This window comes from Pseudophryne corroboree, chromosome 6 (genome assembly GCF_028390025.1).
Source record: "Pseudophryne corroboree isolate aPseCor3 chromosome 6, aPseCor3.hap2, whole genome shotgun sequence".
NCBI lineage: Eukaryota > Metazoa > Chordata > Amphibia > Anura > Myobatrachidae > Pseudophryne > Pseudophryne corroboree.
In genome coordinates this window covers 49,462,621-49,468,620 of record NC_086449.1, presented here as the reverse complement: position 1 = coordinate 49,468,620, position 6,000 = coordinate 49,462,621, and the positions used below count along the sequence as shown (strand labels likewise).

The 6,000-nt window shown below is 42.2% G+C and overlaps 1 pseudogene; it reads left to right on the top strand.

Annotated features, from left to right (window-relative positions):
• The first annotated feature begins 4,071 nt into the window (after positions 1-4,071).
• LOC134934235 (zinc finger protein 271-like) overlaps positions 4,072-6,000 on the top strand; it is a 115,548-nt pseudogene continuing 113,619 nt past the window's right edge.

Below are 6,000 nucleotides of genomic sequence, written 5' to 3'. Positions count from 1 at the left end.
TGCACCCAACAAGATGGGTGCTCCTGCGTCTAAGCAGACGATTGCTCGTTGGATCTGTAGCACAATCCAACTTGCACATTCTGTGGCAGGCTTGCCACAGCCTAAATCTGTAAAGGCCCACTCCACAAGGAAGGTGGGCTCATCTTGGGCGGCTGCCCGAGGGGTCTCGGCATTACAACTTTGCCGAGCAGCTACGTGGTCAGGGGAGAACACGTTTGTAAAATTTTACAAATTTGATACTCTGGCTAAGGAGGACCTGGAGTTCTCTCATTCGGTGCTGCAGAGTCATCCGCACTCTCCCGCCCGTTTGGGAGCTTTGGTATAATCCCCATGGTCCTTTCAGGAACCCCAGCATCCACTAGGACGATAGAGAAAATAAGATTTTACTTACCGATAAATCTATTTCTCGGAGTCCGTAGTGGATGCTGGGCGCCCATCCCAAGTGCGGATTATCTGCATAAATTGTACATAGTTATTGTTAACTAATTCGGGTTATTGTTGAAGGAAGCCATCTTTCAGAGGCTCCGCTGTTATCATACTGTTAACTGGGTTTAGATCACAAGTTGTACGGTGTGATTGGTGTGGCTGGTATGAGTCTTACCCGGGATTCAAAATCCTCCCTTATTGTGTACGCTCGTCCGGGCACAGTACCTAACTGGAGTCTGGAGGAGGGTCATAGGGGGAGGAGCCAGTGCACACCACCTGATCGGAAAAGCTTTACTTTTTGTGCCCTGTCTCCTGCGGAGCCGCTATTCCCCATGGTCCTTTCAGGAACCCCAGCATCCACTACGGACTCCGAGAAATAGATTTATCGGTAAGTAAAATCTTATTTTTTAAAGACTACATTTTTAATGTTTGCACTCCTGGTATAGCATGGCATGTTCTTACTGCGTTTAAGGGAGGCTAAATTAGGGACAGAGGCTACAATCAGCCACATTTGCTTAATTTGTTTACTTGTTCTCACACTGGCAGTGTTGAATTCATTGACCCACGTCACTTTGTCATCCGTGTGTTTAGTGCCTTCTTTCTGTAGTAGCTCAATTCTGTTTATAGACATCATTTTGGCCCGTGCTTGTTTCAAGATGTTTGGGGGGGTAACCTCTCTGTGAGAATTTCTCAGACATGGCGTTTAACTGAATCTCAAGTTCCTCGGGTTCGCTGGTGATGCTGCGGACCCGAAGAAACTGTGAGTAGGGAAGACCTCTGACCAAAGCTCTGGGGTGAAAGCTGTCATATCGCATCAAAGTGTTGCGGTCAGTGGGTTTGCTGTACAATGAGGTCTGAATATGTCTATTGTGGATTTTGATTTTAATGTCCATGAAGCAAATCTCTGTCATATGTGTAGTCACTGATAACTTGACTGTACTGGGGTACCTGTTGTGATCTTCAATCAGCTTGGCCAATGACAATTCGTCATGGGTCCAAAACAGAAGGAGATCATCTATACAGCGGTAGTAAAGTGAAATGTGCTCTGCAATAGTGGGGTTTTCAAAGAACAATGAACGTTCCACCTCCCATATGTAGGCATTAGCCAGCGACGGGGCCACTGCTGACCCCATCGCACACCCGGTGTTCTGTTTAAAAAACTGCCCATTGAAAAGAAAGTAGTTATGGGTCAAAGTGAATTCAAGCAATGTTACAAATAAATTGACATCGGGCCCCGTGTACAATTGGTTATGAGTGATCAACCGTTTGACTGCTGCTATACCTGCCTGGTGCGGAATGCAGGTATAGAGGCTTGTCACATCTAGTGTGGTGAGTATAGTGCCATCCCGTACCTCCCCAAATGACAACAATTTCCTCAGAAGCACATTTGAATCCTTCAGATGTGTGAACAGGGCTTGTACGCAAGGCTGCAGGTAAGCATCTAAATAGATAGCTATAGGTTCGCACAGCGACCCACTGGCAGAAATGATAGGTTTGCCAGGGGGACGCTGTGCATCCTTGTGTATTTTTGGAATGGCATAAAATATTGGGATAACAGGATGCACACGACAATTTATTGTGGATCTCCTGTGAAATCAAGCCTTCAGACAAGGCATCTGTCAGGATGCTATCTAGTGCGGTTCACTTGCTAATAGACTGTACGTGTCTCTATCTGCTAGAAGGCGGTCACATTCCGAGATATAGTCCTGTGTATCAAGAACCACGATGCCACCCCCTTTGTCCGCTCCCCTGATGATTATATCCTGTCATTCTGTCAGGGAATTAAGGGCAGTCTGTTCATCTCTGGTAAGGTTGTTGAAGACCTGCAGGGGAGGGTTCATTCCGTAAATTCTCCATCATGTGGGTGAATGTCCTGATTGATTAATTTTGTGACACTGGGTCAAACTTGGAAGTTGTTCCTAGTTTACGTATCTGTGGTGGAAGATCCTTCACTGTAGCATGATCCGGTTTTCTCTCAAAGTGTTCCTTTAGTTTCAATGTCCTGTTTAATTTAAAAGTCTCCACTTTGCATTTGAATTTGTCAGGGGCTTTAGTAGGTACATATGCCAGGCCTTTGGACAGGACAGCAATCTCAGCAGGGGATAAACTTGCTGAGGACAAATTGAAGATTAGGTCCGCGTCGACCTGGGGGGTCTTCCTCCCCGCTTGCCGCCTCGACTGGCCGCCCCGTCTGGTGGATTTTTTCGTCTGCCGGACGTGATCGCCCGGGTCTTTACCCCTGAAGGGGTTCCCTGAGAAGAAGCTGTATTGTCTGATATTGACACCTCATCGGTGTCACTGTCCGACGTGCTATACTGCATTCTTTGTGTCCTACGTCTGCGTGGGCCTGTGAATTTTCTTTGTGAAGGAGGTCCCGTGCTGTTAGCCAACCAAGTGTAGACACGGTGTTGTTCGTAATCTGCTTGAATTTTGCGTAACTTGTCTTTCTTATATTTAACCTGCTCAATTCTGTAAGACTCAATTTGATTCTTGAGTTTGTCCAGAAATTTAATAGATTTATCCTCCGTGAGCGAGCTCAGGTGGGCTTCTTCAAATGTCCTCCATTTTTCCCTTGCATCGTTAACTTTGCGAGTGGACGTTATATAAATCAATTTTTTCAGCAAAATTAGTGCTCATTAAATTTGGGGTACATAAAAAAACGGGTATAAGTGTATATTTGGGTAATTTTAGGGGACTAAAAAAAGTGGAAACGGACTGCTTACTCCCACCTGCAAGCCTAGAAACACTTGTCCTACTTATTAAACACCCCAATATACCTGTCTCATACCTTGTACCCCAATTTCCATCACTTTGCATTTTTTGACCCCAAAAATGACGTCATTATTGGCTAATTAAAAATAATTAAAAACTTCAAAGTGCCTCATTAGTCATTCAGGGGGATGTACCAGGGGTTCAGAACCAAATCCCAACATTTTTAGCTTTAAATAGGGATTATGCACTACTTAACAACAGCTCAAAGATGGTGAAGAGAAACCACGATAAACCCTATGGAGACTTATCGCTAATAACTTATCGCCGCTAACAGGATACCAAATGATTGCATTTGTGATAAGTTATCAATATACTGCAGCTAATTGGATACTTCCTAACTGTCATTCTCTGTACTGCACATCTGACTGGAAATGGGAGCCCAAAATTAGGCAACATACATAAAGATACATCATGTTCCTTATACAATATAACACTACAGCTGATTACAATGGTGATCTTCAGGCTATTAAATAACATTTTTGTTTTGTTTATTACAGGTAATTTAAGGAGCTGGAATCCAACTAATAATAGAATACAAGGCTGCAGAGACAATGTGGAAATGAATCTTGTTTCCTGCTTTAGCCAACTAAAGATATAATTTCTTCTTAAGCTTCTGAATGGTTCAAAGAAACTATTTTCATTTTCTGGATAGAAGTTTTTAACTTATACATGATGAGTCTCACAGGAGAGAGACCACATCTGTGCTCTGAGTGTGACAGAAGCTTTACACAAATCATATCTTATCAGACATCAGAGGAGTCACACAGGAGAGAAACCATTTACATGTTCTGATTGCAGCAAGTGTTTTTCCCATAAGTCATCTCTTGTTATTCATCAGAGGAGTCACACAGGAGAAAAACTATTTACATGTTCTGAATGTAGGAAGTGTTTTCCCCAGAAGTCGGAACTTGTTATTCATCAGAGGAGTCACACAGGAGAGAAACTATTTGAATGTTCTGAATGTATGAAGTGTTTTTCCAATAAGTCGTATCTTGTTATACATCAGAGGAGTCACACAGGAGAGAAACCATTTACATGTTCTGAATGCAAGAAGTGTTTTCCCCGGAAGTCAGAGCTTGTTATACATCAGAGGAGTCACACAGGAGAGAAACCATTTGAATGTTCTGAATGTTGGAAGTGTTTTTCCCAGAATTCATTTCTTGTTATACATCAGAGGAGTCACACAGGACAGAAACCATTTACATGTTCTGAATGTAGGAAGTGTTTTTCCCAGAAGTCGCATCTTGTTATACATCAGAGGATTCACACAGGAGAAAAACCATTTACATGTTTTGAATGTAGCAAGTGTTTTTCCCATAAGTCATCTCTTGTTATGCATCAGAGGAGTCACACAGGAGAGAAACCATATACATGTTCTGAATGTAGGAAGTGTTTTTCCAAGAAGTCATTTCTTGCTATACATCAGAGGAGTCACACAGGAGAAAAACCGTTTACATGTTCTGAATGCAGCAAGTGTTTTTCCCATAAGTCAGCGCTTGTTATACATCAGAGGAGTCACACAGGAGAAAAACCATTTACATGTTCTGAATGTAGGAAGTGTTTTTCCCGGAAGTCATATCTTGTTATACATCAGAGGAGTCACACAGGAGAAAAACCATTTACATGTTCTGAATGTAGGAAGTGTTTTTCCCGGAAGTCACATCTTGTTATACATCAGAGGAGTCACACAGGAGAGAAACCATTTACATGTTCTGAATGCAACAAGTGTTTTACTAGAAAGAAAACACTCAGTAATCACATGCGGAGTCACTCTGAGGGCCTGAATGCAGCTTGTGTATCATAAGTAATGTAACTTATCACAACTGTATGAATTAAATGGAGACAATATTTATTTTCTGAATGTGATAAGTGTTTTATATAAATCAGTCTTAATAAAGACAGGAGAGGTCTGACAAGTGGACCTGGAGGTACTTTTTCCCTTGGGACGGTCTCTGTGTTAGGAACTAGAGCTGCAGTATAACAATAGCCAATGACCGTGGGACTGCCATTACTGAGCTCTGTAATATACAGCTGTTCTGCTCATGCAGGTGCTGGGACTAGTAGAGAGTTCCAGCAGCTCCTCTCAGTACTGGGATTCCTTCTCTGACCAGCAGGGCTATGAGTACTGGGTATTTCTACAGGAACAATGTATGCTGCTCTGTTTCACCATATGGGTTATATTTACTAAATATCAGTTTTTCAAAGCCACTGATTCTTACTGTCTATGATCGCTGGATGATAAAGGGCAGTAATAATACATGTAAATTCAGGCTTGTTTTGCTTGTATTTCTATTGCCCTTTAAATCCAGCACACAAATGGAGTGAAAATCTCTGGCTTTAAAAAAACTATGTGTAGTAACTACAGTATACCCGCTACAGGTCTTTCCTCTGGTCTCTTATACCTCCGTATTATTTCTCTAATACCTTTTATATTACTACTATTACTGTTCAGTAAAATGGTGCAAGTAAAACACTGGTCGTCTGTATCTCATAGCAACCAAATGATAACACTTGTTTGTTTGCTGGCACTAGACAGCTAATAGCTGATATCTGGTTGCTATGGGTTACAGCACATGCTTGCTTTCCACATCATGTAAGTAAATAAGTCCCAAGTTGTGCGCATTGGGCCTAATTCAGATCTGATTGCAGCAGCAAAATTGTTAGATAATGGGCAAAACTATGTGCACCGTGGTGGGGGGCAGATATAACGTGCAGAGGGAATTAGATTTGGGTGGTTTATTTGTTTCTGTGCAGGGTATATACTGACTGCTTTATTTTTACACTGCAATTTAGATTTCAGTT